At 33.7% G+C, this 10475-nt stretch overlaps 1 long non-coding RNA gene across 1 annotated transcript; it reads right to left on the reverse strand.

Moving 5' to 3' along the window:
- Window positions 1–1533: 1533 nt before the first annotated feature.
- Window positions 1534–5446, reverse strand: LOC142355413 (uncharacterized). Its single transcript, XR_012761201.1, has 2 exons — window positions 5167–5446; window positions 1534–1646 (listed from the first exon to the last, which is right to left on the reverse strand). It is a non-coding gene; the product is annotated as an uncharacterized LOC142355413 (long non-coding RNA).
- Window positions 5447–10475: the final 5029 nt, after the last annotated feature.

Below are 10475 nucleotides of genomic sequence, written 5' to 3' on the forward strand. Positions count from 1 at the left end.
ACATAACAGTAAGTTTAAACTGATGCAGCATTAAAACGGGTAAATACTAAAATTGATTGTCAGAAGATATTCGTCAAATGAGCATGCTTTAATTATTTCAGAAGTTGATCTTTTAAGTCAACCATCCTATTAATCTCAAATCGGAATCCTGCGCAGCAGAATATGCGCCTGATTATTTTATTTAGAATGTGAAAAGGCAGAAGAATAATGAAGAGTCTCAACCTGAAATATTCCTCAAATAATGAAAAATAAACATAATTCGTCTAACAATGGACAAACAGCTCACGAACGATCTTGAAAATTGCATTGGATAGAATTATTGTGCTACGCAATAGGCATCTTCAACTATGTTCTGATTCACATTTCCTTATATAAGAAATCAAAAAATCTATAAATACACACACACACGCACGCATATATATATATATATATATATATATATATATATATATATATATATATTTACACACACAAACACACACACACACATATATATATATATATATATATATATATATATATATTTAGATATATATATATTATAATATGTATATATATATATATATATATATATATATATATAAGTTGAAATTTTTTGAAGGAGATTTTATTCATAATTTTTGTCTTCTACAGAAATGATATTGAAGCTGCGCTGTTTTGTTATTGCTTGCTTAGTTGTTGCGAGTTCAGATCTCCCATTTTCATAAGTCAAAAAACGAAAGAAGAACAGTAAAAATTAAGATCTAAAACACAGCATGCAAATGCTTACAGATGTTACCTAAAGGTAACAGGCTCAATCATCTCCAGTGAAGGAATTGCGCGAGTTCTTAAGAATTGGCAACAAAATCTTGACAGAACACAATAAATTTGAGTTCGGACAAGCGATCAACTGATTTTGGGCACAAAACAATGATATATGCCGAAAATGACTGTTAAACGTTCAAAGAAGCTAAAGCTTTTTGTTTTGTTAGAAATTACGAACAAAAATTTTCCAGACTATATTTTTCAACAAGGATGTTCCTGTGGATAAAAGAAACACTGTCAGCAATTAATGAGAGCGCTATCTTCTTGAATATGGTCAGCAAATAGTCCCTATTTGAATCATTTTGAAAAGTTATGTACAGTTTTGTAGCAAAATTTCTGGAAACAGAGAGTTAGTTGGAAACACTTGGAATAAAAATTGTCAAAAACATGACTCAGATGTCGTTGGAAACTTATATGAAAAAAGTATGATGACAGAAACTGACTATTGGATGTTAACAAAATTACTAATGACTCGTTTCTAGAGAATGGATTTGAGCTCTAAATGTTTTATTATTTGAGGTTTCTAGGCGTTTCTTGAGAATTATTCTGGCGTATGTTATGGTACCATATTGTTGTTGCATCAGATAATTTCATTTGACCATCTTTTGCAGCTCCCAATGATTCTAGGTGGCAATTTAACAAATTCTCTTTTCTCTGCGGCGAAATGATTCTGTGTGAACATTTTAATCGAAAGCAAGCCTATATCTATTTAATAGATGAAAACACGTCTTAGGAAAAACTGAATTTGATTAGGGAAAGGTGAAGAGGGGAATTGCGGGAAAAGTGATGAACTGATAGTGTGGCATCATTCCGATTGTGCCGCTTTCCTGGCAGATTGGCTCCTCGATTAGGCCCAGGATGACCTATTGATTTACCTGAGCTATAAAAGCTTTATTCCGATCAGTGAATCTATAAGACGATAAAAAGTAATATCCTAGAGAAATCATTCAAAAATGTAAAAATAAAGATCAACTACGCAGCGTTTAGCTTCGTTAACTTAAACTGCTTTCGAAAGTTTTTCATTGAATAAAAGAGTTGTTTCGTGATCGATATTTTTGTTCCGACATTTGTTCAAAAATCGAGACATACATATGGGCTGCAAGCGCTTTTTTTCGTCAACCAAATTTTCACTTAGACAACCATTTCACTTGAATGCTTTAAAAGTCTGATTCTTTGTTTTAGTATTGGATAAATTCTGATTCAAACGGCAAATAGCCAAATAAAACCAAATAAAAAAGTATATTTCAGCAAGCCTTTTTTCGAAAAAAGTATTGTTATTATTTTTAGAAATTAGCAAAAATCTGAAAACAGCAGTTCTTACTTTTAGTTCAGCTCTACATATGAAAATTAAAAATCAAAGTTAGTCTTTTCTAGCTCTTACATGTTTGGTTTAATCAAACCACAGCACAACGATTGATTTCTTCCTTAAGCATTTAGGGAGACCAAAACCAGCTAAAAGGCGAAAACCAGTTAAGATATTATGTTCTAAATAAGTTTTTGAACATAAACGTCTCTTTTGACTTTTCCCAGTTTTTATTTTCACAATCTAAAATATTCCGAAAGCTAAGATTATTTCCGCAAAAATTTGCCTTATTGATAGTTTCGATATACAGAAAAAGTGTTCATCCGCCTTTACATCATTTGCAAACACTTAATAACAGTGAATATTAAGCTTTTATCTGCTTTCTTGTTATTCCGTTAATTTGATGAAAATGGCATTATTGATTTTGTTTTGTTCAAATAGTTTTTTGATTTTTTGATCGTTTTTGTTCAAATAGTTTTTTAGTGTTTTCTTGACTTTTTGAGTTTAGCCAGATTTTCTGGTTACGTAATAAAGAGAAAAACGTCATGGAATATACGATTAGCAACAGAAACAAAAACAACGCTGAAAATTCCGTTAGTTCAAAAATAAAAACTTTTTTAGTTCAAAGCTTATTGTAGTTAAATAGCTACCAAAATCATTCCCGTCATACGTCTGGAGGGAGAACAAGTTCACAAAACCTCAGAAATAAAACCTCAGTAAAATTTTCGTTTGGTACGTGTTAAATTCCTCTGAAAAATGAGGTAAGAGATCAGTGCATAGGGTATATAAAATTTTTTCGTATAGTGTATTTCTTTCAGAGTCCTTTATGAGTTCTTCTTTTTTTTTTATATTCAACGTGCAATTTCATTTTGCATTTTTTCTCCTGAAAATTTTTTTGGAGATTTTTTGTTTGTTCTCCCAGTACTTTAGGCACACACCAGTAACAGAGCACATGTCATTACATAGTAAATGATTATGTAACAATATAGCACGCACGACTGGGGATGCAATTAATATGCACACACTAAGCTGGGGGCGGGCAAAATCTGACAAAATTTATTTTTCATGATTCAATTAGATTTTTTGAATTTGATGATGTCTGCGTTTGAGAAAACTTGGAGTTCAGAAACTTAAAATCAGATGTAGCTGCTAAACTTAAAATCAGATGGAGAAGTACTTCTTTTTTAAAAAATAATCTTCTTAGCTTTCAAAAATGATCTAATGTGTATAAAGTGCTCAGAACACTACAAAAGTGAGCTGAAAATTTTTGAACCACACATTTGCTCACTTACTCGTTAACTATACATTACACAACACGAAAAAAAATTCCAACATCTCCTATAAGTCAGACAAATATCACGTTTTTTCTTTTTTGTATTCATTCGCATACTAGGAATGGACCTTTGGAATTGTACTAAGAAAAATTTTATTATTTGCATCGAGCCAAATTTGGTCTTGAACCACCAAAAATATATTTCTTTCCGGCTATGCAGTCGACTATGGTCTTGTCTACTGAAATTTTATCTAATCTTTTTGTGCCCTCTGTCAGGTTTTCGTTGTCAAAAAAAATGAACCGCCAAGCAAACATGCCAGAACTTTATAAAAATGCTTTACACTGCAACGACGCGTTTTCTTTAATTAGGGATGCATACCGTATTGGGGCCATATGCAAAAAATTTAAATTTTTGAAAAAAACTGAGAAAAATTGCCAAAAGCTTTAGCCAAGTTCTTCACAATTTTGATAAGTCCTCGATAAACATATCTAAATTAATTGCATTTTTTAAAGAAAAACTTGCCAACTCCTTTATGCCTGTTGCCTTTCTCAAAAACTGTTCTTTGTCATGGCTTTCACTTGTCACCTCCCAAAAAACGACAAAGTATTTGTAAGATATCTTTGATATTTTCGGTTTCAAACTTAAGAAAGTGTTCGTACGTTCTGCTGGTTCGGTATCGTCGGTTTCGAACGTAAGAAAGATATAATCTCTTCGCCTCGTTTTTGGACGCAAGAAACATTTGGTAGGTTTGGTTTTAGAAGATTTGTTTTTTTTGTATATAATCGTAAGAGATCGTCGATATGTTGCGTTTTATACAAAACAAATTGCCGGTTTTTTCATAATAATTTTGGCTTTTCTGTTTAATTCGGACGATCTTTCTGCATATCAGACTTTTTGTGTTCAATTTTCGGACTTAATTATGCCATTTTTGATCTGTCTCCTGGACTTTTAATACGCAGAAAATAAACGTGCATGGTATTTCTTTTAACAATACAAATCTCTTAAGTTTAAAAAACGACTATACGAAATCTCTCTTACGTTTAAAAGCCACCAATACTGAATCTGTTGTTTAAAACACGTGAATCTTACGTTTAAAATCGATGATACTGAATCATTCTTATAATAAGTACCGAACAAAAGTGATGATGCCGACTATAAACTTCGTAGGAACTTTCATCGTTTTTGGCTAGAAAATAACACCGATGCCAACAATTTCTTACGTTTAAATACAGAATATTTCTCGACTTGGCCCCCTCCCAGTCCAGCTGGGTGGCTTTATATTAATTCAATCGGGTCTATAGGAAATAAACGCCCATGTTAAAATTGATTGTTCGGTCGCTATTGTTCGTTTGTTTGTGATGGTTTCATGTCAAATCCCACGAGCCGCTAAGGCACGGCCTGGCTAAATACGCTGCTCTTAAACAGTCGAATGAGGGTTTATTTCCGTGGGGCCTTTTCAAAAAATTCCTCGCTTTTGTTTATTTGAACGCACCGTGCCCCCGTGTTCGTTCAAAAACGGCCTGCGTAATGAACGGGGACAACCGAGAACCTCGACCTGGGGTGATTTTTATCAGAACTTTTTGCGAAACCTATTTGAACCACACTGTTGTTTGTACCATACTAAGGATTTTTTACTATGCAATATGTCATATAAATGCTCCATACTGAGGGAATGCAAAACGTTTCTCTTTTTTTTTGGGTGTGGGGGGTGTGGGGGTGTATGGTGTTCTTCGTGAATTTCTTCGTGAATAACACTGTTCTTTGTGAGGTCATCCTGGGAGCTACTGATGACTATCGTCTGCAGCATTTAGTGATGATGGCCCATAGGCTTTTGAATGGCTGCTGGAACTGTCGATTGACAGTTACGAAGATGATAGGGTTGACCACAACGTAAAAGTAGAAGCCAAATTCAAGTGCGTCATATAGCACGTATTCAGCAGCAGTCCACTCCTTTAATCCTGTTCATAAAACAAAGTCCTTTAGTCAAAGTAAATGTGTCAAAGTAAATGTGTCAAAAAGGATCCGGATCTATTCTGTCTCGCCCCCATTTTTATGCCCCCTATTATAATTCATGCGTTGTTATATAGCACTTTGCTCAGAAAAAAAACGTGCCCCTGGGGTTCAAAGCAGATATATGTCCACCAAGCTGTGGGTGGTGGAGGGGAGGGGGGCAGAATAGATCTAAGAATCCCATGAAATTGGATCCCCCAGCTTACCCGTGTTGAGGACAACGACGAAAAACGACAATATTTTGTAAGAAATCGTAGTTTTCATCGCTTTGTCGTGGTTTTCATAGTTTTCATTAGTTTCCGTCTTTTAGGTGTAAGAAATGATCGTTTTTTGTCGTTTCTCCGTGGTTTATTTCTTACGTCGTTTTTTTTCAAATAAAATCAACGTTTTTTGATCGTTTTTTGGATTCATTCTGTTTCGGCCCCCAGTGTTTTTTATGACCCCAGTTACAAATTATATGTTGTTATATAGCACGTTACTATAGTAGAAGTGAAAATGTCTGTATTTTAACGGTGGGGGACCTGTTCCCCCCCCCCCCCCCCCCCCCCCCCGTTACAATACCGGCATGGCATTTTTTAGAAATCCTTTTTCGAAAATTTGTAAAATTTCTCGAATTTTTTGTTTCTCTTGGTTGCCAAAGACTTGTAATTTTTTGAGAATTTGGTGTTGTGAGAGTGGTGGAACTTGTGAAATTTTTGGAAAAATTTTTGGTGCTGTGAATGAGTGAAACTTATAAAATTTTTCGAAAATTTTGCGAAAATTTTGTTTTTCGTGGTTGGCAAAGACTTGTAATTTTTTTTGTGAATTTGGTGTTGTGAGAGTGGTAAAACTTGAAACAATTTTGGAAAAAAATTGGTGTGGTGAATGAGTGAAACTTGTAAAATTCTTCGAAATTTTTGCAATTTTTTAATAAAAATCTGAATCCTTTTTCTAGTCTAATGAGACTAATGAAGGACTGAAAAGCGAAAGTGACTAACCTGTTGGAATACTGAGGTAAGGGAAGAAAAAGATTGTTTAAATTTGATAAATTTTCGTTCCAATGCAAGAAAATTAATAGTTTTGTGAATCTGCGACCGCACAAGTGGTATTGAGTTTATGGATTTTATTGCCCATGTGTTTGAATTAACAAGCAAACGCAAAGTATTGAAATTGGAACTTTGTTGAATTTCAAGCCTAGAGAGAAGTTTCAAGTACAGTTTCGAACTAAAAATAGCGCATGAGAATGAATGGGGGACAAAATCTCGTAAAAATTGACTGAAAATTGAAGAAATTGGGGTTTAAAATTTGTCTGAAAATCTGCTAAAAAAATGATTTTATCGCTTTATTACTGTGTCGGGAAATGTTTGCTATGGGGCCAATTGAATTTTGGTAAAATTACGGGTTGAATGTAGATTGAGTAGAGCGCTTAAGGTGTATTTTTGGATCCATTTGCGTCCAAAACAGACAAAATTTTGAAAAAAGTGGAAAAATTGATGTTTTTTGGTTGTAAAAAAGTAAAAAAATTGTTTTTCGCCGCCAATAAGCATATTTATACAATTTTAAAATGTTTAAATATGGTACAAGAAACACTGTCAAGGAATCGGGTTTATATTAAATATTATTTAGTGATAAATTGTAACTACATTTTTTGTATTTTTTGATGAAAAAAGGCCTAAAATGTGCAAAAATTGTTAATTTTTGATGTAAGAATGTAGAACAAAATGTTCTATGCAAGCTATAGGGGAGTGGGCAACAAGTTTTATAATCTGAAAGTTTGCTCTTACAATTAATAATGAGTTATTGGGTGTTGTTTGCATGTTACTTTTTATTGAATTTTTGTTATTTTTCGGCTTTTTTTTGACAAAATTGAAAGAAATGATGTTTCTTGGCCAAAAACTGTAGAATAAAGTATTGTTTCGTAGTTGAAATGCAATTTGCAATGAAATTTTGTCATTTTAACAGCTTAGCGAAACAATTTATAGTGATTAACTGGGTGCTGAATATTTGTTTTTTTTTGTTAATTTTTATGTTTTTATTTAAAACAATCACTATTTTGCGAACCAAACGTTCTAAAACAACAGTCGGCTAAAATAGCTGACGTTCAATTGTACAGTAATCAGTGTACAAGGTCATTTCAAATATTTGTGTTGAAATTATCGATAAAAAAGTGTGAGATATTAAGAACAAAAATGGGATGATTTGGACAATTTTGCCGGCGATTAACACTTTTATGTATTTATGAAGACTTCTTTGAAGTGTTCATGTATGACTTCACTACATGTTAGACAAAACTTGGGTGTGGCAACTAGGCTGAGTTTGAGTTTGAGTTCTATTTTTAGCTCATCTGGGCAATCGACCTTGAAAAGCCAAAGTGAGGAAAAGTGGTCTTAAATAGTTTTATTGGTATTGCCTTTTCTTTGCGATTCTATTCAAAGTAAGCAGCATGTCTTAAATTCCTCTTACAGCGTGTTGATACCATTAAGAGTGTATTTCTTGTCTACAACGGAAACAAAGTTATGGCTGAAAAGTTTTCCTTTCACGATAATAGTGACTTTTTCGACGAATAATATGAAGTCCTTTTTTTTTGCTAGATTTAATTCTTGAAATGAGCTGAATGATCTGCGAATTCAATTATAAAATAGTCAAAATTTGTAAAGTCAGCTTCACAAAAGAATGTCACACACTCAACAAACAATATCAACAATGAAATAAGTTAGATTTAGTTTTCATAATTGAGATCGATTCTTCGTTTCTTTGGTGCAAAACACTTGCTCACAGGTGGAGTCGCAAGCATTCCACTGCTCAAAACATCATCTGGTTTGTTTTCAGGTGTACAGACAATTGTATCATGGACCATGGCAGAAGTTGGTGGTTCGCTAAAAATTTCTGGGCTCTCAATATCTGGTTTCGTTTTCGAAATGCTTTCGACCAGTTCAAGATCTCTCCAGTAGCCCTCTAGATTTTCATACAGCGGGTTTTCTTTCACGTCATAATCGTACTCAATTTTTTGTACTCCCTCGTCCATTGTGTCTGGGTCGAATACAAAATCTTTGACATAAGAAGTTACAAAATCCAGCAAGTATTGAGCTCCTTTCATGAGTCCTTTCTCCAATCGAAATGACTGAATTAAATCAAAAAACACAATAGGCACAGCCATGTGATTTACTGTAACCCACTCATCTAACTGATAGTCCTGATGGACAAAGATACAGGCTGTTTTCTGTAAGTCTCGTAAGCAAATGTTCGGCTGTCAGGCGTCGATTCCGCCTTTAGAACGATGGCTTGAGAAGACATTACAATTATTTCTTTGATTATAGCAGAACTTTGGTAATCGAATTGAACAATAGAAACTGTTGTCAAAATCCAGGAACAGTTCTGCTAAATAAAATTTGGAATTGAGCAAATGAAAGTTGAAGCGAAAATTAGGAAATGAAGAGTTCAGTTATAATTCTAAACTAAGGCGTGTTCAATCAATTCCTTCCGTTTTTGTTGTAAAAGGTCACTCCTGTAGCTATTACTCACAAGTAAATTACACTCAAATCCTTGTATCTTAAGTGAACCTTAGCATACTATTCGTTTTATTGTTTCCAATCTATCTGTGCTAGCTGTACACACCCAATTTTATTACTTTCTTTTCTAGAACAATTAATGAAAGCAGTATGTTGTTCAAATACCAAACAGCGTTGATCTGAGGAATGCCATTTAGATCAGAAGATATATAAAGCTTTAAGGTTTGTAAATGTCTGGGACTTACCATGTGTTCTCGCAATAGTGTTTTGTTACACTCGCGGGTTTATTAATTTTTGGAACAAAACTTGATCTCACTGCTTTTACGCTACCTTTCGTGTCTGCATAGGACTCGAACGTGTTTAATATTTTCCTATCAATGGTAATCAACAGTATAACTTATTGTTAACATTTCTGTATACATTTTGTGTGTGTATGTGTGATTGTGTGGTTACTAGTCTATTGCATTAAATATTTATGAGGATCATACACACTAAGACCAGCATATGCTAGGAAAATACTTTTACTGCTTCCTTATCTTGAAGCAGTTTCAAAGAAATTTGCTTTTATATGATCAAGGTTAAGCGTGTGCTTAATAAATCAAATCCCATTTTGTCTGTTGTTAATAAAATGTTTTTGCGACTCAATGGCCAATAACCCATTTTCTTATATTCCCAATCATTTTATTGTGCAGCCAGGCTAGCGAAAAGAAGGTATGCGTCTTGAAAAACCAATTGTATGCAGAAACTGTTTGAACAAGATCCACGAAAAATATTTATCGGTTTCATCAGTATACCCAAACAACAGTGTAAGGTTAATTTTTTTTCTGGCTACAAGTGCATATTTCAGTGAAATTGAAGGTTTGATTTTAATATAGCGCTAATATTGAGGCCCTACTGTGGTATTATTGGCGTAGATAATTCTTCAGTAGATAAATACTTGAAAATCTCAAAAGTTTTACGTTTGCACGCTATTTTACACGACGCAGGTGATTTCATAAACGAAATATATAACCAAGGACCTGGCTACTCTTATATGCTTCCGTGGAAAAGCAGCAACTGATTTAGCGGAAATTTGCCAGGAATATTGTTTTGCTTATATGTAAAGGTTTTTCACTCGTTAATTTTTTTATTTATTGGAAGGCTGAGCAGCAAAACAGTTGTGTTAGACGTTGAAGGGTTTCGTCACAGAAAAGAAAAACTTATTGTTAAATAACTTGGTGTTTGCACCGACGACTATCTTGACTGCGTGTCATTTTTACCTCCAACAAGTTATAGTGAGTTTACAACTCAAAAAAAGCAATCTTTCGGTTGGTTGACTAGAAATTTGCACGGTATTGAGTGGGACAAAGGAAACTATCCTGATATTTAGCTTACACAAAAAATTCAAAGAGTTCGTTTGAGGAATCCGGGTGCAATATTCTACGCTAAGGGAGAGGAAAAAGTAAAACTTTTGTCAGACTTGCTTGAGTGCTTTATCATTGATCTGAATTCACTGGCGTGTCCTTTGATATCTGTGATCTATTTTACACAAAACTGTCATAATCATTCAAAGGACAAAAACAATTTCAACAAACATTGTGCAAAAGAAAAAGCAAT

Source organism: Convolutriloba macropyga, unplaced genomic scaffold, assembly GCF_964194025.1.
Source record: "Convolutriloba macropyga unplaced genomic scaffold, txConMacr16.3 SCAFFOLD_1402, whole genome shotgun sequence".
Lineage (NCBI taxonomy): Eukaryota > Metazoa > Xenacoelomorpha > Acoela > Convolutidae > Convolutriloba > Convolutriloba macropyga.